General features: G+C 45.4%; 1 protein-coding gene across 2 annotated transcripts in view; it reads left to right on the top strand.

Annotated features, from left to right (window-relative positions):
• The first annotated feature begins 21205 nt into the window (after nucleotides 1-21205).
• The window catches only part of PROSER2 (proline and serine rich 2), a 46564-nt gene continuing 40245 nt past the window's right edge, over nucleotides 21206-27524 (top strand). For both annotated transcript variants that reach the window (XM_070428494.1, XM_070428497.1), the window contains exon 1: nucleotides 21206-21342. The gene's annotated coding sequence lies outside the window, so the exon portion shown is untranslated. The remainder of the gene's footprint in view (nucleotides 21343-27524) is intronic.

Below are 27524 nucleotides of genomic sequence, written 5' to 3'. Positions count from 1 at the left end.
AGCCTCATCCTAAGCTGACTCACCAGTGGTGGCAAGATGACTGCTGACAGACCCAGGCTATCCGCTTTGTCTTCACATCCAGAGAAAGATCAGCATGAACTAGAGAGGCTGACATCACTCTGGACCTGCTTGGGGGCATTGCTCACCTCTGGGCAAATCACATGCCTAGGTAGGGGAATGCAATGTGCTAATTGGCTTAGCTGAGCTCAAGTGTTTCAATCTTTGAGCCCCAAATAGAAATACATGGGTCCTCAAAAGAAATCGGGGACCATTGGAAAGGCAGTAAAGCAGGTTGAGATGGCATTCAAAACTGTCACCAGAGCTTCTGACACCTGCAGTAGATTAAAACATGATCATTTAACCTCAAGGGCAACATCACCAAGTTACTCCTCAGAATAACAGGAATGTTATGATGACCCCAAGGAATAAAACATCTAAGTTGTACCCAGTGGACCATGTTTAAGAAGAAAAAATGGATGTCTGATGGATTTTGAAGAGATTCTATCAAAACATGACACTCAGAGATAAGTTTCAGTTCTTCCAAATGATGTCAACTAACTGAGCTGTTGTTAGCTATAATTATCAAAATTATAATGAGATGAGAAGCCATTCCTTCCACAGTTTCAGGGAATTTCTACCAATTCCAGACCTATTATTAGAAAGAAAATTATAACAATCTAATGAGCAAAATGAGTGTTTTCTCTTAAAAAGAAAAAAGCAAGTAGTCCCTTCCAATCTCAACAGTTAAAAGGGAGAACTCACATCTCAGTTTACTGTATTTCCCACTTCTACTAGGAAGTATGTTGGCACTAGATACATACCCATTATTTATTGGAAACCTGAATATTTTTTTAAAATATGATTTTACTAGAGGCCTGGTGCATGAAATTCATGCACAGGACAGGGAGTCCCTCAGCCCAGCCTGCACCCTCTCCAATACAGGACCCCTCAGGAGACCAGGCCTAAACTGGCAGTCGGACATCCCTCTTGCAATCCGGGACTGCTGGTTTCTAACCGCTCACCTGCCTGCCTGTCTGCCTGATCTCCCCTAACTGCTCCCCTGCCGGCCTGATCACCCCTAACCGTCTCTGCCTTGGCCCCTGCCACCATGGCTTTGTCCAGAAGGACGACCGGAAGATGTCCGGTCCACCTGGTCTAATTAGGATATTATCCTTTTATTAAAATAGATTAGTCAGCTCAAACAGCCATAACAAAATATCATAAATTTGCATGGCTTAAACAACAGAAATATATTTTTCTCACAGTTCTAGAAGCTGGAATTTGGGGTCAGGGTACCAGCATAGCATTGTCCCATACACCAGAAAGTGGTGGATCAATTGCCAGTCAGGGCACATGCCCAGGTTGCAGATTCAATACCCAGTCCAGTGAGTGCAAGAAACAATGGAACAATGTTTCTCTCTCTCTCTCCCTTCTTCTCTCTGAGATCAATTAAAATGAATGATAAATAAATAATGTTCTCCAAGTATGGTTTTAACAGGAAAGACATTAGTGATCTATGAAGTGAAAAACTCGTTATAACACATATATACAGCATGACCCCATTTAAAAAAAATATTTATTGCCCTAACCAGTTTGGCTCATTGGATAGAGCATCAGTCTGTGGACTCAAGGGTCCCAGGTTCGATTCCGGTCAGGGGCATGTACCTTGGTTGTGGGCACATCCCCAGTAGGGAGTGTGCAGGAGGCAGCTGATCGATGTTTCTCTCTCATCGATGTTTCTAACTCTCTATCCCTCTCCCTTCCTTTCTGTAAAAAAATCAATAAAATATATTTAAAAATAAGTATTTATTGATTTCAGAGGAAGGGAGAAGGATAGATAGAAACACCAATGATGAGAATCATTGATCAGCTGCCTCCTGCACACCTCTACTGAGGATCAAGCCCAAAATTTGACCAGGAATCATATCATGACCTCCTGGTTCATAGATCAATGCTCAACCACTGAGCCCAACCAGCCAGGCCCCATTTTTATCAATACCAGGCACATGAGGTGCATTGGCAAGATCTCACTCCTAGACGGATGTCTGAAATTGCCCAAACTCCTTCGCAGCTAGGTTTCTGGATATGAATTCGTTTCTGCCGATTGGGTGCACTTGCACAATATTTTGAAGGCAGAAGTGGGGCAGAGGCATCTTCCTGCAGTTTGGGCTGTTTGCTGCTGGTGATCATGTTTGCAGAGATGTGGAGGTTTTCTGCAGTGGAATCCAGGCTGTGCACAGGCAGTTGTGGCAGAGGCAGTGCCCAATGACCTGTTTTGTGGGAGCTGGAGGGCACTTGCGGGGGCAGCAGTTTTCTGATCCCCGGGTCACAGCTGTGCCAAAGTGTTCTAGAATTCAGTTGTGGCTGAGGGGACAGCTCCTCCTGCTGGGCAGGGAGTCTTTTCTGGGGGTCCCAGCCTAATACTCACTCCTCCAGCTTTCTGATGATTTCCCAAGCACCAATTCCCTGTGCTAAATTCTTTCCTGCCTAAAATAGCAAAGATCTAAAAACATTTTGGATCCTCTACTTTCAACGAAAACAATGCTGCACAGAGTCAGGTCTGAGTAGTGGGTGAGGTGTTGTGGGAGGCTCCCTTCTTTGAGTCTCAGCTTCCTCTTCTGTAGAAGCAAGAGCAAAGATTATCTGTTCATAGTTACTGAAAACTGCGGCAGCTGTGTTTCCCAAAGATAGCCACATTTCCTACCCCTCCTGTGGCCTTGCCACTTTCCGCCACATCCTCTCTCTTAAAGTGGGGCTGACCTCTGAATTCCAAGGCCAAAGCTGATAAGGTGTAGGGATGCAGCCCCGCCCACCCTGCCAGGGTTTCCAGCTCTGGGCCCACCCACGCCACCAGGGCTCTGGCAGGCATGGGGCCTTGCCCTCCTGGCTCGCTTCCCCTCCTGTCTGTGGCCCAGCACCTCGCTGCACATCATGGCCCACCTGCTGGTGCTGCTGGGCCCGGCGGCGGGGTAAGAGCCCATGTCGGGCCTCACACCTCCTGGCTCCTGTGTGCCACTGCCCCCTGTGCCCCGCGGCCCCTATTCCTGCCGCTGTTCCGACCAGGGCCAGACACCCAGGTGCTGTGCGCAGCCCACGGGGTCTGCTGTGGCCACCAGGAAGCCTCCCCACCCCATCCCCGACTCCAGCGCCCTGATCCTGGGTCCGTTTCCACCAAAGGAGAGCTTTGCCCGCGCAGCTGCCCGAGACTGAGACCGAGCAACTCCAAGGTCCCAGGACCCAAAATTTCTGCCAGCCAAGGCAGTTGGCTGGCTGGCCCTGTACTGATTAGGATGTTGGGGCGATCGGCCCAGATCAGGCTGGTTCGCTGGCCGCAGTGGGTGTAATAGCGACTGGTCATTAGGTCGTTATGGTCGTGACAGCATTGGTCTCTGGCTTTATATATATTTAGATTGATTTTAGAGAGAGGAAGGGAGTGGGAAAGAGAGAAACATCAACTGGCTGCCTCCGCCTGTCCCATACTGGGGACCGAGCCCACAACCCAGGCATGTGCCCTGATCAGGAATTGAACTGGCAACCTCTCAGTACATGGGACAATGCTCAACCAACTGAGCCACACTGGCCAGGGCAGGGAACCTGAATATCTTTTTATCTTGAATGTTCCTGACAGTATTTTGAGCAAGGAGGCCGTAGGTAGCATGACCCACAGTTCTACACATGGAGAAATAAAGACACAAACTTACAGGGAGCACTGAGTCCACTCAACAGAATTTCCAATATTGGCCCTTCTCTAAATTATGTTGGGCTGTTGGTTTTGTTTTAAGATACTAATCAAGAATCAAGATCTGACACCAAGAGACAGGCATCTGAGAACTCCATATTGGAGATTTTATTCAATTTTTAAACTCACTTTCACAACCCAGTCCATAATTTTAAAACATCATTTTCTTCTTCAATCAGGGCAGCCTTAAAATAAAAGTAGGAGGCAGTCTCCAGAGTGATGAAATCTGAGGGCCACTTAGGAAAGTCCTTTATTCTAAATTCTTTCTCTACCACCATCATGAAATTCCACCAACAGAGATTCCTGAGGGAGGAACAAGGTATTTTTCCATCTCCAGGGTCCCCTAAAAAATTGTGTATACTCCTGAGAGACATAATAAGGCCCTAGACAGGCAAGGACCAATGAAAACAATATGGGCAGCTGTGAAAAGGGAAGGGTGGATGGGATAGGGGAACTGAAACAGAAGGAGGAAAGTTAGAGCAGTTTATTACTTTTACTAATCCAGCCTTACTTACAATTGTCCTTCTTCCTCACCTGGAACAGTCCATTTAAGCTCTTATCATTTCAGAGCATTCCTTTCAGTCTCCAATCCTTGCCTCCCTCTCCCAGGCCTTGTTCCTGATGCCCTACACCTCAGCGTAGCGTATTAGTCAGCTCAGACTGCCATTAGACAGAACCACAGACTGGGGGGCTTACCAACAATTGGTTCTGGAGGTTGAAGTCTGAGGTCAAGGTGTCAGCAGGATTGGTTCCTTCCGAGGCCTCTCACCTTGTAGATGGCCACCTTCTCCCTGTGTCTTCACATAGTCTTCCTCTGTCTTTGTGTACAGATTTCCTCTTCTAATAAGGATAGCAGTCCACCCTAATGACCTAATTTAATAAAAATTTTTTTGTTGTTAATCTTCACCTGAGGATATTTTTTCCATTGATTTTTTTTCCATTGATTTTTAGAGAGAATAGAAGGGAGGGGGTGAGACAGAGAGAGAGAGAAACATCGATGTGAGAAAGACATGTCAATTGGTTACCTCCTACACACCACTTGACCAGGGCCGGGATGGAGCCTGCAACTGAGGTACAGGCCTTGATGGGAATTGAACCTGCAACCCTTCAGCCCACGGGCCAACACTCTAACCACTGAGAAAACTGGCTAGGGCACCCTCATTCTAATTGAATCCCCCTTTTAAAGACCCTACCTCTAAATACAGTCACATTCTGAAGTACTGTGGTTAGGGCTTCAACATATGAATTTGGGGGGGGGGGGGGGGACACACACAACTTAGCCCACAATGACAACTGATTTAAATGAGTCCCTAAAAGGCCCTTGGCTCCTTTTCTCTACACTGCCCCTAAAGCTGTTTCAAATTAACCACATCCGGTTTTTACGAGGCAGGGTTTTCTAGTCTGAAGCTCTCCTGGAAAAAGGTAGGCAGGATACAGTGCAACCCCTCAGACAACTAACTCATGGGTCTGTTTGTTTGGTCAGAATTAGAACTGGGTTCTGTGTGGGGTGCCCTGAATTGCCCACAAGGCGATTAGTCTGGATTGGGCCTCTGGTGATGGGTACACACACTATGATATCCCAAGATGCTGTAGACCCAGGCAAAGAGCTGCGCCGAGCAGTGCAGCTGACTGCAAAGTAAAGCATTTAAGAATTAGAGGGAAAAGGCTGCACCCCCATGGAAATAATAACAAAAGCCCCTGTTTCTTCTGCTGGTTGACTCCTGGCAAAGCTGGCAGCGCTCGCCAGGATCTCTGAGTGAGGCAATCACTCAGGCTCCATTTCAGGTTTCATCACCAGGGTTGCATACATTTCTGAAAGAATAGCCTTTAGTCAGGATTTGCCTCCAGTTATTTGGGGCTCTTCTCCCCCACACTGTGGTTATTCTTGGCCTACAGTCTGAGGCCCATTGTGGGGGGCAACTCCGGGTCTCTCGGTCTTTCCTTTCTCACTATGTGACTTCACCCTGATTCTGGAAAAAATGCCTCTCCTCCCACCACAACCCACTCCTCATCCCACTCACCACCCCTGCCACTGGGCTATTTTCAGAGTCCAGAAAGCACAAGGAAAATTCTATATACAATCTAACCTGCCCAGTGGCTATAGCAAATGGCAGGGTCCTCTCTGCTATTTAAGGTCCAGAGAGCTCAGGACTGGATGGCAATGCTACCTGCCTTCCTTGGACCAGGGCCTCACAAAACACTTTTCAGTCGTCCCCTGACACGGCCTTAACTAACCTAAGTGACTAAGGAAAAAACCTTGCCCTGCTCTTGTCCTTCCCCCAAAAGAAAGGAATAAAATTCTTCTTCTGGAAAATTAAAAAAATAGGCTAGAGGCTCATATCTACTTGGGCTGGAGGAATGTCTCCTGAGGCCATGCTATTTTCTAATCCGGAACCTGCTGAGTGGCTTGAACAGCACTGGTCATCTCAACAGGAACCTCTGGAATGGACTGTGATCACCCTGGACACGGAGGCCTTTCCCCTCCTCAGCACCCGCGTGGGTAGAATTTAGCTCTGGCAAGAATATGGACAGTGTGTTTGTTACAGGGCGTTTCCTGAGGGGGTGCTGCTCTGAGACACTAACACTCTGCTCCACTGCCCGAGTTCTGTGGGCCCTTTTATGGGCAACACCCGTCAATGCAGACCCTCCTGTAGTGTCCTTTGCTCCTGGTTCCATCAAACTTGCTGAAAAACTGTCTATATTCAACCCTGCTGCCCTATGAACAATCAGTGTATTGCTCCCCTGTCTTTCCCCTCCGACATTCTGCCTCTACTTCTTTTTTTTTTTTTTTTTTTTTTTTTTTTTCTGCCTCTACTTCTTGACCCCCTAGTCCAGTAGTTCTCAACTTTGGCTGCACATTAGAATCACCTGGGAATCTTTTTAAAATCCTGATTTCTGGGCCTTATCCTCTGTAAATTCTGTTTCTTTGTTACTAATGTTGTGGCCCCACCCCATAACAAAGAAACAGAATTTCCAGAGGATGAGGCTCAGAAATCAGGATTTTAAAAAGATTCCCAGGTGACTCTAATGTGCAGCCAAGGTTGAGAACCACTGCCCTAGTCTCTTCCTTGCCCCTTCCATTTGGTTTCTATCTACTCCAAATAGGCTTAATTGTTAATATGGTGAGTGTGTTCCATGTGCCAGGTGCTGAAGGGGATGAAAAAGTGGCTCTGGGTGTAGAGATCAAAGATTCAATCCACTGGGGGAGCTAAGGAAGACAGGCATAGAAACACCCACAGCACCAGACAGAATAATCAAGGAAAAGAGGGGGAGAGGGGGTTAGGGGGAGAGGGAAGGGAGGGAGGGAGAGAGAGAGAGAGAGAGAGAGAGAGAGAGAGAGAGAGATGTTTGGAGGACACTCAGGAAATCTCCATGAAGGAAGCAGCATTTAACCTGAGGTTCAAGCATCAGCTACATCTTTTAACAGGTCAGTATGTCAGCAGCCAGGCAAGGGGTGGGGGCAGGGACAGCATGGGAAGTATTTATTCTGGCCACAGAAGAAGTGAGTGAGGGATCCAAGCAAAGAGGGTATTTGGGGACCAGTCAGAGGAATGCAGGGCTGAATTTGGGGCTGGGCCGAATTTGGGGAGCTGTTGACTGTCTGAGCTGGACTCTACTGTGAGGAGTACTTATCAGGTGGCAGTAACATCTCACAAACCAGGGCTTAATTCCAACTTGTCTGCTTACTAGTAACAAGGGAATTCAGTCATTATTAGAACTGCAATAGATCCCCAAGTTTTTTTTTTATGCCAAGCCTCTTGGTTCTTTTCCACTCATGGAAAAAAAAAAAAAAGAGAGAGAGAAAATTCAGTGGCTTTATAATGTGTAATTGACATCAGAATGTTAATATGAGCAGGGTCAGGAGTTGTCATTCTGGGTCTCCCACAAAAAACGCCTGAGCCTGTGCCTAGTAAACAAAGGCTGTGGGGAGGACGGTCTTCCCATCTCTGAAATTCAGGGCTGCTCCAGCAGGACCTGAGGAGGGGTCTGGCCCTCCTGTCTCTGCCCCTCAGCACGGTTCCCTCCCGTTTGACTTTGAAGAGAACTGGGTCATCACTTCACAATCTTGAACCAGCTGCCAAGAAGGCTCTTTCCCCGAGGGCAGTATTGGCTGCCGCTGGAAGGCAAGCCCTGGTGAAATGGAAGGCCTGCGAGATAGCAAACAAGGCCTGTGGGGGATAGCGATCAGAGCCCAGAGGGGTGGGCAGCCACAGGCTGGTGCTGAAATGTCACACTGCCTTGGCACACGTGGGTCCTCCTGTTTCAGTTACTAGATACTTTTCACTTATTTAAAGATATCCAGCCATTGCCACGGTAGGGGTATTTCTTTGCTGGGCAAGTGCATGAAGGCTGTGTATTTTTAAAATATACGTAAATAGTCTCCCCCACCCCATATCCAATGTATATGGCTTTTTTCAACTAATTGGCTGAAAATTATTTTGGCAAAAATCATAGTGTGTTATTCTATTACTGATTTTGCTTTAATAATACACTGCTGGGGTGGGGTGAGTGAAATGATTGAAGGGGATCAAAAGTACGAACTTCCAGTTATAAGATAAATAAGTCCTGGGGATGTAATGTGCAGCATGGTGACCATAGTTAACAATCTTGTATTGCATATTGAAAGCTGCTAAGAGAGTAGATCTTCAAGGTTCTCAGCCCAAGAAAAAACCATGTAACTATGTGTGGTGATGGATGTTAACTAGACTTATTGTGGTGATCATTTCACAATATACATAAATATCAAATCATTATGTTATACATCTGAAACTAAGAGAACACTTTATGTCAATTATATGTCAATTTAAAAAAATAAACTGCTTTTAGAGCAACTCTACCTATTAGGCAGTGGCCCTGAACTTATGAAGGTCTGTTATTGCAGAAATAGGGATCAGCAACCAGGTTCTTCCCCAGGTTCTTTTAGAGCCTCAGTTTCCCCTTCTGAAAGTAGAACAGATACTGTCATCTAGTTAATGAGTTAGTACCTGAAAAATATTTTAAGAAAAAGGCATGAAAAATACTATAAGTCCAGAGCCACAGATATAGCCCATTTTAAGCAAAAGGATTATTCCTGTGTGTAATCTGAATATTCTTAATGCATCCAACGAATTCCCTGTTTAAAGGTACCTTTTAGTGAATGCATTTATGAAATACACAATTATTTTGCCCTCTTAGACACATTTGAAATGTGTAATTTCTTAACATAATTTTTTAATACAATGAAAGTTATAATGGCTTGTTCTTTAACATATCATCCATGTGTTAAATTAAATGACTCCTTGCTCATATATCATATTTAGCTCTACAGCTAGATCTTAATTGCTTAAACTATTCAATTTCGGAATCCAACCAGGCCTGTTCCTCTTCAGAGCTCATAAGGAGGAGAGGAAGGGGAAGGAAAAGACAAAGAAAATAAAATGAGTTAATTTTGCTATTTTTAGCAAAGTTGGGAAATGGGCTGCTGAAAGATAAAGTTCAAACCTCTAATGGAGCTATTTGTATATCAATTATCCCTGCTATCTTCAAATAGTTCCTGGAACATGGGAATATTTAATTACCCTGTTGAAGACAATTATTCTCCCATCAGAAACATGGTTCACAAGGGTGGGCCATGTGTTCTCTGGGGGAGCCAGAGTAAAGCAGACTATGTTTCCCGGCCAGCTCTGCCCCTCACCTGCATCACCTCGACTCCCTTTGTGTCATCCCTGGCAGTCTGGCTAAGGGCTTCCAAAAAGCCAAAGGAAGATGTGAATATGTGCAAAATGAAGATTCTGTTGAGTGTAAATCCTGTAGTATCATGATCTTATAGCTTCTGTGGTTTTGCTTGAATGTAGGGTTTTTGTCTGTCTTGGAGGAGATGATGCTTTACATATGCTAGCTTTACCATGGAATGATTCTCTTCTAGACTAATTTGATATATGGAAGCACAAAATCTTTTCATAAGTACTTTGTATTGGGCATTTAGTAATTCTTTATGAAACACTTCAGGAAAATGTTTTGATGTTCTCAACCTTTAGCTAGGAAATGCAGCTTCTATTTTTTGTTATCCCCATAGCCCCTCTATTCTATTTCCTCAGTTGACTCTACTCAGATAACCTATATATAAAGAGCCAGGGGCCATCGCAACCAAACAGACGACTGAACAGGCTGTGTGGGGTGACTAGGCCGGCAGGCGGCGCAGTGAGGGACGACCAAATGACTGAGCAGCAGGCTGCATGGGGCAACCAGGCTGGCAAGGGTGTTAGTGAGGGACGACCAAACGATTGAGCACCAGGCTGTGTGGGGTGACCAGGCTGACAGGGGGTAATGAGGGATGACCCAACAACTGAACAGCAGGCTGTGTGGGGCAACCAGGCTGGCAGAGGGGGGCAGTGAGGGGCAACCAGGCGGCAGGGGGCACAGTTGGTGGCAACCAGGCCACAGGGGGTGCAGTGAGGGGCAACCAGGCCAGCAGGGAGGGGGGCAGTTGGGGGTGACCAGGCCAGCAGGGGGGGCAGTTGGGGGTTACCAGGCTGGCAGAGTGGGCAGTGAGGGACGATCAAACGACTGAACAGCAGGCTGTGTGGGGCAACCAGGTTGGCAGTGGGGGCAGTTGGGGACGACCAGGCTGCGGGGGGGGCGCCTAGGAAGGGGTGATCAGGCTTACAGGGGGCAGTTAGGCATGACTAGGCCAGCAGGGGGGCCAGTTGGGGGCCACCAGGTTGGCGGGGGGGGGGGAAGTTGGGGGCAACTAGGCTGCAGGGGTGGCAGTAAGGGGTGACCAGGCTGGCGGGGGACAGTTAGGGGCAACCAGGCCGGCAGAGGGGGGCTGCTGGGGGTGACCTTACCAGAAGGGGGGGCAATAAGGGGCAACCATGCTGGTGTGGGGGGCCAGTTAAGAGCGATGAGACCGGCGGGGAGGCCAGTTGGGGGTGACCAGGTTGGCGGGGGGCGAGCAGTTGGGGGCGACCAGGCCAGCAGGCAGAGGCAGTTAGGGGTGATCAGGCTGGCAGGGGGGCCAGTAGGGGCGATCAGGCAGGCAGGCAGGTGAGCAGTTAGGAGCCAGCAGTCCCGGATTGTGAGAGGATGTCCGACTGACCTAAACCAGCAGTTGGACATCCCCCAAGGGGTCCCAGATTGGAGAGGGTGCAGGCTGGGCTGAGGGGACACCCCCCCCCTCGTGCACAAATTTCATGCACCGGGCCTCTAGTCTACACTAATAACAGAGAAACATGGTAATTAGCATACGACCGCTACCCTTTCCATTGGCTAATCAGCATATCCTTATGCAAATTAACTGTCAGCCAAGATGGCAGCTGGCAGCCATGCACTGAAGCAAGCAGGGAGGCTTCCTTGCTTCAGTGACTGCAGACTCCAACGTTCCCCGCCTAACTTGCCGGCCTCTCAGCTGCAACTCTAAGCAACTATGTACTATGTTGCAAATAAGAAGCTAAACAAAACCCCAGAAACCAGCCGGACTGAAAGCCAGCCAGACCGCAACATTGTATCGATGTTTTCAGCAGCGAGGCCTCAGAGCTAAAGCTGGCCCAGAATTAAAAAAAAAAAAAAAAAGAAAAGAAGGAGCGGTTGGGAGCTTCAGTCACTCGCCAGCCGGAAAGCAGCCCTCAGCCCCTCACCCAGACTGGCCAAGCACCCCAGTGGGGACCCCCACCCTGATCCAGGACACCCTTCAGGGCAAACCAGCCAGCCCCTACCCATGCACCAGGCCTCTATCCTATATAGTAAAAGGGAAATATGCCTCCCGGCACCGGGATCAGCGGAGCAGCGAGGCTCCCGGCACCGGGATCAGCGTGACAGAGGGCAGCGCCCAAACCCCCTGATCGCCCTGCGGCTCTGTGTGTGACAGGGGGCGGGGCCACAACCTCCCTATCCGCCCTGCTCTGTTCGTGACAGGGGAAGGCGCCCCAACCCCCTGATCAGCCCTGCTCTGTGCCTGATAGGGGGAGCTCCCCAATCTCCTGATCGCCCTGAGGCTCTGTGTGTGACAGAGTGCGGTGCCCCAACCCCCTGATCAGCCCTGCCCTGTGCCTGATAGGGGGGAGCTCCCCAATCCCCTGATTTCCCTGCAGCTCTGTGTTTGACAGGGTGCAGCGTGCCAACCCCCTGATCGGCCCTGCTCTGTGTGTGACAGGGTGCGGCGCCCCAACCCCCACCCCCCCACGGGCCCTGCTCTGTGTGTGACAGGGTAGAGCCATAACCTCCCCATTGGCCCTGCCCTGAGTGTAACAGGGTGCAGCGCCCCAACCCCCTGATCCGCCCTGCTCTGTGTGTGACAGGCGGCGGTGCCCCTACTCCCCTATCGGCCCTACTCTGTGAGTGACGGGGGGCAGCGCCCCAACCCCCTGATCGGCCCTGCTCTGTGTGTGACAGGGGGCAGTGCCCCAACCCCCCTGATGGGCCCTGCTCTGTGAGTGACAGGGGGCAGCGCCCCAACCCCCTGATTGGCCCTGCTCTGTGCATGACAGGGGGTGGCGCCGCAACCTCCCCATCGACCCTACCTTGAGTGTGACATGGGGCAGTGCCCCAACCCCCCAATCGGCCCTACCCTGAGTGTGACTGAGGGTGGCATCGCAACCTCCCAATCCGCCCTGCTCTGTGCATGAAGGGGCGGCGCCCCAACTCCCCAATCGGCCCTGCTCTGAGCCTGACCAGGGGCTGCACCTAGGGATTGGACGTGCCCTCTGCCACCCGGGAGCAGGCCTAAGCCAGCAGGTCATTATCTCCCGAGGGGTCCCAGACTGCAAGAGGGCACAGGCCGGGCTGGGGGACCCCCCTCCCCCCCCCCCCAAGTGCACAAATTATATATAGTCTATATATATAAAAGCCTAAGTGACCGAACAACCAGTTGACCGGTCACTATGATGTGTACTGACCACCAGGGGGCAGACACTTAACACAGGAGCTGCCCCCTGGTAGTCAGTGCACTGCCATAGCCAACCTCCTGCTTCCAGTCAACCTCCCATGGTCCCTCCCCCTGGCAGGCCCTGATCGGCCCCAATCACCTGCCAGGCTGAGGGACCCCACCCGTGCATGAATTCCTGCACCAGGACTCTAGTTATTTAATAAGATGAGATTTCTACTTTTTTAATGAGATTTCCACATTTCTAATGTTTCTTGCTATTCCTTAAATGTTCACAAAGTCATATTTTTCCCCAGTAATAATTTAATAACCTTTAAAATAGTCAACAAGAAGAGCACAAATCCCTTAATTGGCTTTATATAGAGAAAATGCATGAAAAAGTACTGCTGTGCTTGATACACACAGACTCATGGAAGGCAACTTTGGTGAAAAGCAGAAAGCAGTAGACTTCATTATCGCTCTGTCACTTACTACGTGAGTTTTAGCAGATAGCTGAATCTTTTGAGCTTGTTTCCTCATCTATACAATGGGAATGATCCCTTCTTTCCAGGACTATTGTGAGAATTAAATGTGTGTGAATGAGTTTTGTAAACTATGGAATGGTATTACAGATATAAGTGTATACCATTATGTGTGTGTGTGTGTGTGAGAGAGAGAGAGAGAGAGAGAGATTGGTTGCCTCCCAGGTGATCCCTGATTGGGGCCAGGGATTGAGCCTAACCCAGGTACGTACCCTTGACTGGAATCGAATCCAAGATCATTCAGTCTGCAGGCCTATGCTCTAACCAATGAGCAAACCAGCTAGGGCAAGGCATTATTATTCATTATACCCCTGAAATGTGTCAAAGAAGATCTCAAGGCCTTTTAAAGAGCTTAAGAAAGAAGGTCAAGGGTCTGAGAGAAGATTTGGAATTTGAAAAGAAGCCAAAAGGTGAAGGTCAAACACTTTGTGTGGTAAATATATGTAGCTGGTCCCATTAGTATGCACATATACAAAGAACAGGAACCTGATGCCATAGGTCAATGTCTTGTTTGTGAATATTATACAATCTAAGCATCTCCAAGGACTCCAAATTCCTGAGGCCATTGTTTTACTTAATATCAAAATGAAGTGACTTAAGTTGTCTTAATAGCAGAATCTAGAACACTCTTATTTCTCTAACATATTCAAGATCACAGGGGTTTGCTTTCTTATCTACATTATAACTGATTTCTGTGCTGTCCTCTGACTCTAAAACATCACTGCCAGCTCTACTTTAGCTCTCCCTGCTTTCCTGAAACCAGGGGATATAACCTTCTTCATTGTCCCAAGAGCTGCTGGTGTTCTAAGGTTGGGAGTCGCAGAGGGTATTACCATACCAGACATCATTGCTCCCTTGAAGTCCCATCATTTCCCACACAAAGAATGATTATATCCATGTCTTCCCATGGGGCCTGGCCTTCTATCATGTTTCTAGCTAGCCTTCCCTGCTCCCACCCTCTAGGCCAGTGGTTCTCAACCTTGGCTGCACATTAGAATCACCTGGGAATCTTTTTAAAATCCTGGTTTCTGGGCCTCATCCTACGGAAATTCTGTTTCTTTGTTATGGGGTGGGACCACAGCGGGAGCAGCAGGCAAGCAAGCTACCAAGGACAGGGGTGTAAGAGTGAGCACCTCCTGCCAACCCAGAACCTCTTGGGTGGGGCCACAACATTAGTAACAACAAAACAGAATTTCCGGAGGATGAGGCCCAGAAATCAGGATTTTAAAAAGATTCCCAGGTGATTCTAATGTGCAGCCAAGCTTGAGAACCACTGCTCTAGACCCTTCCATTTCCTTCTTCAGTATGTATCCCAATCCCCTTCTTGAGATGCCAGGGAATAATTGTTTCTGTATAAACCAAGAGTCCAGAACCAGAATGGGCACCCAGCTTGTTAAGTAAATAATGCCCAGAGGTGGAGATTTCTCAGGTCATCTCCACAGAAGTAAATTTGAAGCCAGGGTGATGAATGCTTTTGCCCCAGGAGACAGTGTGATTCTGCTGAATACTCAACTTTGGAAAAAAATACTTACATCTAATGGATGGTCCAGACTGCGGGATGACTGAAAGCTAGTACAAGGACTAAGAGAATACAGCTTCAGAGTGATATAGAAATAGGCCCTGCGGGGATTCGGAATGAGCCATCCCAATATATACCTCAGTGGAATGCAGATTATTTTGAGCTAAAGGCAACTGAGATCCTGCTGGTTCAAGAGAAACTTCTGCTCCCTCCCCCAACCCTTAACTATCTAGAAGAATTAAAATTAGGAGCCTAGTCCATGGTAAGAGTTATCACCAGAAATGGCTTTTTTACATGGTGCAGGGCAAACTGATAATTACTGAACGTATGTTCTCCCTGTAATTACCGCTGAAGCTCCAAGGTGCATTACCTCATCTCCAGTTCGAATGTCTTATATGCTTCAATTTCCCTTTCTGTCTCCAAACCTCCATGTATGTGGGGTCTGACTCTCTCATGTGTGCAGAGTTCCCATACATATCTATGTAATTAAATTTGGTCATTTTCTTTTGCTAATCTGTCTCATGTCTATTGGATTATTAGACCAGAGGAAAGAACTCTGAGGGTAGAGGGAAGTTTCTTCTTCCCTCACAACCCCCAACAGCAGGAGTTTCGGGAATGAATGAAACGTGAAATGGTGAAGGCAATAAGTAGTTAGCCTGCTACATTCTTATGTGAATCATTTTCAAAGTAAGCAAACATTTTAAGAAAAAGAACTTTATTCCTATAACTGATTTACGTAAACGCTTTAAAAGTGATGATTTCGATGTGAAAGACAAAGAACGTCCAGGTCAACCGAAAAGTTTGAAGACCAACAATTATAAGCATTATTGGATGAAGATGCATGTCAAACTCAAAAAGAACTTGCAGAAAGATTAAACGTTGCTCAGCAAACAATTTCTGATCATTTACAAGCAATGGGAAAGATTTTAAAAGGAAAATAGGTGCCACATCAACTAAACGAAAGACAAATGGAAAACCAATAAGTCATCAGTAAAATGTTGCTTCAATGGCACGAAAGAAAGTCTTTTTTACATCGAATCGTGACTGGTGATGAAAAGTGAATTTATTTTGAGAATCCCAAATGCACAAAATCATGTGTTGATCCAGGTCAACCATCAACATCGTCTGCAAGGCCAAATCGCTTTGGAAAGAAGACAATGCTCTGCGTTTGGTGGGATCAGGAATGTGTGGTGTATTATGAGTTCCTAAAACCAGGTGAAACCATTAATACTAATCGCTACCGACAACAAATAATCAATTTGAACCACCCTTTGATCGTAAAACGACCAGATTGGGCCAGAAGACCCGGCAAAGTAATTTTGCTTCATGACACACTTCAAAACCAGTTAAAGACACGTTAAAAGATCTTGCCTGGGAAGTATTAACCCACCCGCTGTATTCTCCAGACCTTGCTCCTTCAGATTACCACTTGTTCCAATCGATGGCACACGCACTTTCTGAGCAGCACTTCAAAATGTACGAAGAAGTGGAAAACTGGGTCTCTGAATGGTTTGCCTCAAACCAAGAAAAGTTCTATTGGGATGGATCCACAAATTACCTGAAAGATGGGGGAAATGTGTAGCTAGCGATGGACATTACTTTGAATAAAGCACTTTTGATGTTTCTCTGGAAATTATTGTGTTTTCTTGGATTACAAAATCCACATTATTAACCGGTACACCTGGTATTCAGGATTCTCAGCTTGTTGGTGTGTAAACATGAAATGGGTTTTATAGCTGGCAGCATCTGCCCTCCCCCCCTCCCCGTAGTTTCTGTTTAATTCCCATTTCCCATAGAGCAGCAGTACATCAGTGATCAACCTGGCCAGATTTAATAATTGCCCTAACTTTTTTGGTTATTAGACCAGTCTCGTTTTTGTATTTAAGATTCAGTTCTAATTATTAAAACAGAAATAACAAGTGTTAATAAGGATATGGAGAGACGGGACCTCTTATACCCTGCTATTGGGGATATAAAATGGTGCAGCCAATGTGGAAAATAGTGACAGCCCATTATATTTGCAGGTTCCACTCACATTTAAAGGGGCTGGAACCTTGGGTACCAACTTAGACTTCTATGTTCAAAATGTTAAACATAGAATCACCATCTGATTCAGCAATTCCTCTTATGGACAAATACCCCCAAATCATTGAAACAGGGAGTCAAACAGACAGTTGTACAGCCATGTTCACTGCAGCATTACTCACAACAGCCAAAAGATGGAAGCAGCCTAGGTGTCCATTGACAGCTGGATGGATAAATAAAATGTGACCTATACATAAGTACAATGGAATAATATTCAGTCTTAAAAAGGAAGGAAATTCTAATACATGTTGATAACATGGATGAACCTTAAAGACATTATGCTAATTGAGAGAAGCCAGACACAAAAGGACAAATATTAGATGATTCCATTTATATGAAGTATGCAGAATAGGAAAATTCAGAGAGACAGAAAGTAGAATAGTGGCTACCAAGAGAGGAAATGGGAGTTAGTGTTTAATGGCTGTACAATTTCTGTTCTGGAGATAGATGTGTGATGGTTGCACAACATTGTGAATGTAATCAATGCCACTGTACATTTAAAAGTCATTAATATAGTGAATTTTATGTTATATAGATACACACACATAATTTTTTTAGTGTTTTTTTTTAAAACTATGTTTTTATTGATTTCAGAGAGAGAGGAAGGGAGGAGAGACACAATCATCAATCGGCTACCTCATGCACGCCCCCTACTGGGGATGGAGCCCACCACCCAGGCATGTGCCCTGACCGGGAATCAAACGGTAACCTCCTGGTTCATAGGTCTACACTCAACCACTGGGCCACACCAGCCGGGCTGTTATGTATATTTTACTACAGTAAAAAGAATTTTTTAAAAAAAAGATTCAATCCTAGGCATTTGAAAACTTCATCTCAATCTCACTTGCCTGGCCCATCAGCTCCTTGGCAGCTTGCTGGGTCTGCCCTCAGATAGCTTCTGTGTGCCTGAGCCCCAGGAGCCAACAGGTCCCTTTCATATGCTTAGAAGGACTTGGAGATCTGGAGTGGGTGAAGCTGTCCCATCGTCTTTCCAGGCTCACTGTGCTTGCAACCCTTCAAACCCTGAGGGAGTGAATAGTCCTGTGAAAACTCCAGCCTGGGAGCAGGCATGTGTCTTTCAATCTACCCCAAACCTCAATGGAAAGGAGATTTGTGCCAAGTTCTTTGGCTCCCAGAATGTTCACGATGACCCCCTAATCCCACTTAGCTGTTTATGGCCTGCGGGTAACTGTGGGGTGTGCTCCTCAGCAATAACCCAATATTCCTGGCTTGCTGAACCCCCATGTTTATGAGTGATTGTCTTAGGACTCCCTCCATTACCTGGATGTGGAATGAAAGGAAACCCTCTTATGGTAGGAAGAATTCTACCAAGTTTCCAGCCCCCTTAAATGTGAGTGGAACCTGTGAATATGATGGGATGTCACCTCTGTGATTTTGTTGCACTATGTGGCAAAAGGGATTTTATATAGATGTAAAGACCCTACACAATTGATTTGGAAATAATTAGAAGGTAGATTATCTGGGTGGATAGAAAAGGAATATATTCCTCGTCTCCTTGCCCAATGAGTGCTAATTGCACCTCCACAGAGCTTAGGACCCTCAAGCCTCCTCTTCACTGGGAAAGGGGGTGGGTTTGGGGTATAGTAGGTGGTAGAGCCAGTTCAGATGTGTTACCTGTCAGTAAGTTCTGAGGAGATGGCTAGTTCCTGGTGACTTCTTGAATTTGTAATGTGAGAAATGGTAAGTACCTTTGATCCTCAGTGGCAATTTTAGGACAAGAGGGGGGAAACATCCCACAACATTTGACTACTCTCAGTGGATGGTAGTAGCATCTGGTATAATTTCCCTTTTCTTTTCCTGTTGTGATTCTCTGTGGAAAACTTTTTAAAAACCCATTTAATGACCTAGAAGTTTAAATAAAATATTTTAAGCTTATCAAAGAATTGCCAATAAGGTTTTCCCCATCTTGGGGTTTTCCTATCTTGAGGAATTAAATCTCATTTTTAATTTCACCTAATTTTGGATGATTTGATTGTTTTGAATTTCCTAACATTAGAAAAAAAGGAGACAGTATATCTTTATGCACAAATCTTTGTGCTCATTCCTGATTCTTTATACAGAATCCCTAGGTATAGAATTATAGAGCCAAAATATAAACATTTTAAGGCTCTTGAAATATTTCACAAAATTGCTTTCCAGCCCAGCTGGTATGGCTCAATGTTTGAGCATCGACCTCTGAACCAGGGTTGTAGGCTCCATCCCAGTGCGGGGAGTGCAGGAGGCAGCCAATCAATGATTCTCTCTCCTTCTCCCTTACTCTCTGAAGTCAGTAAAACTATTTTTTTAAATTGCTTTCCAATAAATGTTATATCAACTTATATTCCCACTAATAATATATAAAATTGTTCATTTCTATGCATTCCTGTCAGTATTGAATATTAGAATTTAAGAAAATATTTTCTAATTTAATAGGTGCAAATATATATTATTTTAAATTTTTAGTTTTTTAGTCACTAGGTAGTGCAAACACTTTAAAATATAATTACACATATATACCACAGAGAACTAACTACTAGCCATTTTTTTCTTTTTGAGGAAATTTTTCCATTGAGCTATTAGTTTTCTTATCAATTTGTATACTCTTATATTGAGGATAAAAAATTTTTAATTAATAAATCTTTATTGTTCAGATTATTACAGATGTTCCTCTTTTTTTCCCCCATAACTCCCCTCCACCTGGTTGGTACAAAGGTGCCTAGACAGGGGTGCAGAGGGGAATGGAAGCCAGCCTATGCTCTAGCCCAGAGGAAGGGCCACCTGTTTGTAATTGCCACAAAGATCTGGGATGCGCTAGCTGGGGCTGAGGTCTCCTACAGTCTCTTGGTTGAAACCCCAGTCTCATTTTCTTCCCTGTTCATTTCCTTACTCCCTCTTTTTTTTCCTTTTTATTTTGTCCTGCTTCCTGCCTAATCTCATCATCCTTCTATTTCTTCTTTCTTATTCTTCTCCACCTGCAAGAAATTAAATTTTACACAAATATGTGTAAATTACCATTTTAAATTTAAAAAGAACTAAGATGAAATATATTTATGTGTTAAAAGCTTACCCAAGCAAAAAGTTAAAAAAAAAAAAAAAATCTGGGAAGCCCTTATCAAAATGTCTTTTTTCCTTTATCTGAGTTCCTTAAAGACAGGGATTGCCCATATTACTCAGATCCAGGAGTGCGTAATATTATTTAACCTTTACTTAGCCAATGCAAGATAAATGAATTAGTATTTTTAACACAACAGGGAACAACATTTAAGAGGGGGGAAAGAAGGTAAACAGAAAGCTTAGGCCCATTATTCATCAAGGATTAAGGGTTCACAGAACTGATTCTCTCCTGGAGTTGGTTCAGAAAGAGGGGGATAATAATACTTGCCTAATTAACTAGCACGTTGGGTAGATTAAAGTGCTTTGCCAACATTAATTAAAGATGCTGGGAGTTAGATGAGGCCAATGTGTTATTAGAGAAAAAGTTTTCTTCCCTTTAATCAGGTATCTCTTCCTGGTGAGGACAAAGAAATGATCTAAGGGCTAAGGAATTGGGGCTCAGCCCTGAGCGCTGCCAGTGACTCAGCCATTCTGTGCAACCAACCACTTACTTCCTGAGATTTCTGTAAAATGGGGATAAACACAATGAGCATTTTGGAATACAGGTGATTATAATGAACGCCGTTGGAGTACATAAATTCTACAATTAATAAAACCCATAACGCCTGCTTTCTCCCTCTGTAGACAGTTGTTCCACCCCCATGGAAACACCGGTAACATTAACTTCCACCACCTCACAAAGCCTTCCACAATCAGCTATTACCTCAGTCGATATTTCCAGTGATAGAGTCGAGGAGAAAATAGCACCAAGCAATGGGGTCAAAAACGCTTGGACGAGTTTCTTCACCTCTCTGAACCCGTTTTCCTTAGATTCCTCCTCTGTAAAGTGGGGGCAAGAAGTCGGGGGTGGGAGGGTTGTTCTGAGGGTTAAAATGAAATAATGTGTATATGTTAAATGCCTTGTCCTAAGGTAATAAGTATTCCATACATAGTGGTCATTATCATTGTCATTAATTATAAAATCTCTCAAAGCTGACAGAGGTGTGTGTGTGGGGGGGGGGGGTGTCCCATTTCTTCAAAACCTCCAACGCAAGCCCCTATCGCTTTTCTACGCGTATATAACTCAGAGAGGGCGGTGGGGGTTCACTCGGGTGGTCTCCAATTCAAACCTCACTCGGAGTCGGAGGACCCCAGCGAGAGGCGGCCGCGCAGCTCCGGCGCGGGGCTGTCCCACCAGGCCGGGCGCGCGCTGTGTGTGGGGGCCGAGCCGGCGGGTGGGCGCGGCAGGAGCGCGCACTGGGGGTAGGCTGACCGCGCGGCGCCGCGGGTGGGCAGTGAGCGCGCCGCGGGGCGGCGCAAGGCGCGGGAGCGAGCGTGCGGCCGGCGGGGAGCGCGCACAGTGAGCGCTGGCGCGTGCACGCGCGGCGGCGGCGAGAACGCGCGGCGGGGCGGCCTGGGACTGTTGGCGAGACCGCGCGAGCCGACCGGCCATCCGGCGGCGCGAGGGCTCCGGGCGGCGGGCCGGGTGGACACCTGCGGTCCCCGGGGAGAGGGCCTATGCCAGGTGAGTGGGGACTTTTCTGTCGCCGGCGGGACTCCAGCGGCGGGGTTACGTCCTGGCAGCCGGTCGCCTCCCTTGGCGCGTCGGCGAGCCGGGCGGCTTTTGGAGTGTGATGAGGGAGGCTGAGGTCGGTGGGTTTTAGGGAGAGAGGGGTGACCCCCTTTTCTGGTGACCCGCTGCCTGCGCTTCCCACTCTTCCCGGCGGTGCCGTCCTTGCGAGGATCTCTTCCTGCGCGCTCTCCCTCTCCTCCGCATCGCTTGTCCCGAGTCCTGGGAGTTAGGAAAGACTGGCGCAAGCCGAGGGACCGTGGTCAACCCGGTGGCCTCGCTCACGGGAAACCCGGTTCCTCTTTTGGGATTTCAGGGGTGCGAGTGCACCCCGGTCGGGGGCGGTGTGGAGGACGCGGCGTTTTTCTGCTCCCAGGTTGTCCTGTTGCGGGGCGCTGGGTGGTCCGTGATACGTGTTTAGCTCTGGGCGCAGATGGGTCCGGGGTGTTCCTAACACGCCTCCCCTGCCCCCACCGTCCTTCCTGGAACCCAGGGAGGGCATCGTCGCCCACTGGCCGCCGTGGCCCGCGAACTCCCGTAGGTGCTCTGTCCCTTACCGGGCGGGGAGGAGGGTGAGAGCCTAATGCTGGCAGGAGGTGGCTAAAGCCACCTGTTAAACCTGGGTCCTGCTGAAAATGAACAGTAGATTTTCGTCCCCACCCCTGCTCCACAACCTCTGACCCCCAACAGGTAACTGAATCACGCAGGCACGTGTAGGATCTGCCAATGAGCCGGGGCAGGAGGGATTAAAAAGGGAAGAAAATGTGATGCAATTTAATAAAAGGCAATAAAATAAACTCCAGTATTTCTCCAAAGCTTTGAAACTTTCCCAGTATTGTTTTACAGAGTCTAAATTTAAGCATTTAGCTTTTTTTTCTTTTTAAACCGCAGGAACTAACCTCAGAAAACTTTTAACTCTTTGCCAAGTTAAAAAGAGTTGGTGCAGAGCAGAAAACTTAAAATGAGTAAAGGAAAATGATTTTCTGTGTGTGTCTTCCCCCCCTCCCCCCCAACAGATTGAACCGTTCAGGTCTGTTGCTGGAGACCATAGGAATAAGGCTCCTTCTATCTCCAATTTTAATGGAGAACACTTTTTCTTTTTAACCTGTCTTTCGGAAAGGTATAGAAATAGTAAACCAGGTATAAGTGTAAACTTGAGGAAGATGCTCTCAGGAGAAACCTTTATTAAAGATACTTTTCTGCTCTATTTTTTTAAGCAATACATACTTGATGCTCTAACATGCACTGCGAAGTTTGCCCTCAGAGTTCCATGTCTGAATGCTAGATTGTTTTTCTAGGTGGAGGAGGTATTTTCCTTCATGAGGTCAATGTGGAAATACAAACAAATGCCCTATTTACTTGGGATTGGGTGGGAAGGGTGGAAGTTGTCTAAAATCTCCTGCCAAACTTGACAACGTATGTATGGAATCTTGTGTATTTTCTTGCCCAGATCAGTAATAGCCATTTTTAAGTGACTGGATATAGTTCTCGGTAGCAGCACTTCAAATGAGCTTTCCTCTGAAATTCGTGGATGCTAATCATTTAAAAGTAACACATTTTCTCCATTACTAGAGATCAGAAAGCCAAAATGAGAATACTAATTTATAAAAGGCTGGAAAGAGAGATACTTTTAAGGAAGTTTGAATGTGTTTGACTCCCCGATGGCCTCTTTGTGGTAGGGGGTTTGCCTGTTTGGGTGCAGGCTCTGCTGTTCATTAATTCGTCCAGCCACCTTTGTAGACTGTCTGAGCACCTACAGTGTGCAGAGCCCTGAGCTAGTCATTGAACATACAAACATACAGATAACAGTCATATGGCCCAAACTGATTAAAACCAGATCAAGTAATTCATCCTCAGGAGCTGAAGATACACCTGGCCCTGGTTCCAAAGTTCTCAGACACCTAAGGAGCCTATAGTTGTCACCCTGTGTTGATTCTAACCATCATCTCAAATAACTACAAGAGGTGGATTGGAAGCCTTGAAGTCTGAAGGGAGAGAGGTGAAAGGCTTGGGTGAAGCAGAGAACAGGAGATCCTCTGGAACAAAAAGTTCAAGTGCATCTTATCTACATGGTTGTGGGACAGCTGCCAGTGGCACAGAGGCCGTTTGGGGGAAGGTGCCAGGGAATCCTAGGAGCATCCCAGAACTTGAGCTCTTTCCTTTGCTGGTGAAGGGCAGCATTTCATTTCAGTTTCCATGCTCTTTCTGGCAGCTTCCTACCTGTGCTCTAAGGATGATGGGCTCCCTCCTTCTAATATCCTGCAGCATTCTCCCCTTGGATCTTTGAAGGAGCCCGGGGGCCCTTGTAGAAAAGCCTCTGTTCACGCTGACACAGTGAGGTCAAATGTAGTGGAGTCACTGATAACAGCCTCTGTAGAGAACCACAGTGAAGCTGCACCTCTCAATAATGCCCTGTTCTGCCCTGCCGGTTTGACTCAGTGGTCGAAAGTTGACCTATGAACCAGGAGGTCACAGTTCCATTCCTATTCAGGGCACATGCCCAGGTTGTGGGCTCAATCCCCAATAAGGGGCATGCAGGAGGCAGCCGATCAATGAGTCTCTCTCATCATTGATGTTTCTATCTCTCCCTCTTCCTTCCTCTCTGAAATCAATAAAAACATATTTTTAAAAAATAATGCCGTGTCCTTCTTGGGGACTCACAGAATTAATCTTGAAGCCTGTTTTAAGAAAGTAGGTGCTGGGTTACAGTCCATGCAGACAGGTAAAGAAATGTATAGGGCAGAACACTGCACCTTGCCTTATTGGGGCGGGATATGATAGCTCTTTATGAATGCAATCAGACTGGATATTTCCAAAGACCCTAGCACTGTAAAGACTTGATTCTCTCTCTCTCTCTCTCTCTCTCTCTCTCTCTCTCTCTCTCTCATACACATAACATTAAATTTATCATGTTAAAGTGTATAAATCAGTGGAGTTCAGTACACTCACATTATATGTGTTTATTTTTTTCTGTAGAGGTCTACAGATATTCATTCAATGAACTTTATTAACTGCATTATTCTTCACTAACTTTGTATCTTCTTAACCTGTTAATAACTTGAGCTATATTGAAAGATCCCACTATAATGGGGGATTTGACAACATCTGGTACTCTGAGATCACCTGTGCATACAATTTTATATTTTAGTATCTGACAATATGCATTTATAAGTTTATATTGTTAGATATACAAAGTCTAATAGGAATTGAACTTTCATCATTACATAGTTACTTTTATCACTACTGAGGATTTTTGCCTTAAAGTCTATTTTGCCTCATGTAATATAGCCAGAAGTGATCTTTTCATTGTTGCTGTTGTTATTATTTGTTTGATGTATCTTTTCCCATCTTTTTTTATTTAAATATCTTTACTGAGTTATAATTGACATTCAATAAACTGCACATATTTAAAGTGTAAATAACTGTATATTCACAATGTTATGCAGCCATCACCACTATCTAGTTCCAAAACTGTTTCATCACCCCCAAAGGAAAACCCATATCTATTAAGCAGTCACTTCCTCGTTTCCCCCCTACTCTGGTCCCTGGCAACCTCTAATCTGCTTTCTCTCTTCATGAATTTGTTTGTTCTGGATATTTCACATAATGGAATCATACAATATGTGGCCTTTTGTGTCTGGTTTGTTGCACTTAGCAATACTTTTGAGATTCATCCACACTGTAGCATGTATAAGTACCTCATTCGTTTTTATGACTGAATAATATCTCATTGATGGATGTACCATAATTTGTTTATACATTCATCAGTTCATGAATATTTGGGTTGTTTTCCCTTTTGATTATTGTGAATAATTCTGCTATGAGCATTTGTTTGAACACTTGTTTTCAGTTCTTTTGGGTCTACTAGTAAAGCTAAGAGTGGAATTCCTGACGGATATAGTAATTCAATGTTTAACCTATCGAAGAATCACCAAACTGTTTTCCATGGTAGTTGCACCATTTCACATTCCCACCAGTAATGTAAGGAGCGGTCCAGTTTATCTACATCCTTGCCAACACTTGTAATTTTTCCAAGGGTGTTGTGTGTGTGTGTTTTTTTTTTAAATTGCCATTCTAGTGGGCGTAAAGTATCTCATTTTGATTTTGATTTATATTTCCCTAATGACTAATAATGTTGAGCATCTTTTCATGTGCTTGTCAGCCATTTTTAGATCTTCTTTGGAGAAATATTTGTTGAGCAATTTGATTCTCTTTTGTATTAGCTTAAGCTTAGTTATTTTTATAGGGCTCAGTTTGTATATGATCTTCCTTCTCAAATATTCACTCTGTTGTTTTGCTATTTTTTTTTTCTGTTTTCTCTTTCAGGCTTCTGTTGTTACTTCTAGGAAACTAGTTGTCTGACTAGTGCTTTGACATATTTAAAATTTTGCTTATTTTAGTTGTTGATCCAAAGGCCTGGGGTGTTCATCTGTTTATTCGGTAATATTTGTAGACTGTGAGGGCACCTACAGTGTGCTGAGCATTGAGATAGTAATTGTGCATACAAACATGATAAGTCCTCTTATGCTTCTGTTTTTGATGTTTGCAGCTTACAATTTATTTATTTATTTGGTCAGTAGACTCCACTACATTTGACCTCACAGGTAAGTAGAACCTAGCATAGGGAAAAAGAACAGTACTAAACTGAAAGTGAGGGGATCCACCTCAGGTGTCATCACTAAATAGCTGTGTGATCCTAGGAACTTGGTTTCCTAGTCAGTAAAGTTTGGGGCAGGATTAAGTGGTTGTCTTAGCCCCTCTCAGACCTTAAAACTGGAGATTATGAATTAATGATTCACCACAGCTTTCCTTTACAAACCCAATTCTGTGAGTGTATTTAAAATAGTTTCTTTTGCACAATCTACTTAAAGGAATTATCTGTGTACAAAAAAAAATGCCTCTGCTCTTATATATTAGACCAACTTGGTTAGTTTGGTTGATTTCCTTCCAAAATGGTGCATATGGTATTTTCTGTAAAGATTCAGAGGGTTTCAAAACACCAATCAGAAAGAATGTATACACCCCTATGTTCATAGCAGCACAATTTACAATAGCTAAGATCTGGAAACAGCCCAAATGCTCATCAGTAGATGAGTTGAGAAAAAAAACACGGGGGTACATTTATACCGCGGAATACTATGCAGCAGTAAAAAAGAAGGATCTCTTATCCTTTGAGACAGACAGCAAGGAGGGACCTGAAGAGTATTATGCTAAGCGAAATAAACCAGTCAGAGAAAGACAAGTACAACATGATCTCACTCATATGTGGAATCTAATGAACAGAATAAACTGATGAACAAAATAGATCCAGAGACATGGAAGCATGGAACAGACTGTGGAATCTCAGAGGGAAGGCGGGGGAGGGTGGGTGGGTGGAAAGAGATCAACCAAAGAACTTGTATGCATATATGCGTACCCCATGGACACAGACAATAGCTGGTGAAGGCCTGGGGCGGGGGGGGCAAGGGCAGGCTAGAAGAGGTCAATGGGAAAAAAGGGGGCATATGTAATACTTTCAGCAGTAAATATATAATTAAAAATAAGAGATTCAGAGGGTTTGAAGAGCTTTCACAAACATTTATGTTCCTACCATGGGAAGCACAACTGATAATATAGAAATGAATAAGGTGTGTTCCCTGTCCTTGAGAAGCTATGATCTAGTAAAGGAGAGAAAATAAATGTCAAATATGAGTTGATCCCGGAGGCCCCGGAGGCCCCAAGGACAGAGATACTTTCTTTCATGGGTATCAGAACATCTGTTGGAGACTGTAGCATTGGAGCTGGGCCACAAGGGGAGGATAGTGGAAAATTCAAATGGTAGAGTTGTGGCTTTGATTATCATGATGAAGACTTTAGCCTTGACTTTGGGACATTCAGCACTGAAGGTTTATGTGCAGGTTTGTGATAGCAGATTTGTATTGGTTTTACAGTGCAGTAGACATTTGTAAGGAATAACTTGAAGTTGAGTGGGATGATCATTGTTGTGGAAGGGAGTACAGAAAGTTGAAGATAAGATGGTACAAACAAGGGGAGGGCACCAAAAATGTCAAATGTCAAATAGAAGTTTTGGTGCAAAAAAGTTTTTAAAACTTTTATTTTATTCTAGAGTGGAGAGCTAATGACCTAGGATAGATCCA

This window comes from Myotis yumanensis, unplaced genomic scaffold, assembly GCF_028538775.1.
Source record: "Myotis yumanensis isolate MYYU_CA2020_CCGP unplaced genomic scaffold, mMyoYum1.0.hap1 SCAF_1, whole genome shotgun sequence".
Lineage (NCBI taxonomy): Eukaryota > Metazoa > Chordata > Mammalia > Chiroptera > Vespertilionidae > Myotis > Myotis yumanensis.
The sequence above is the reverse complement of the archived record's forward strand: the minus strand, read 5'-3'. Positions and strand labels throughout refer to the sequence as shown.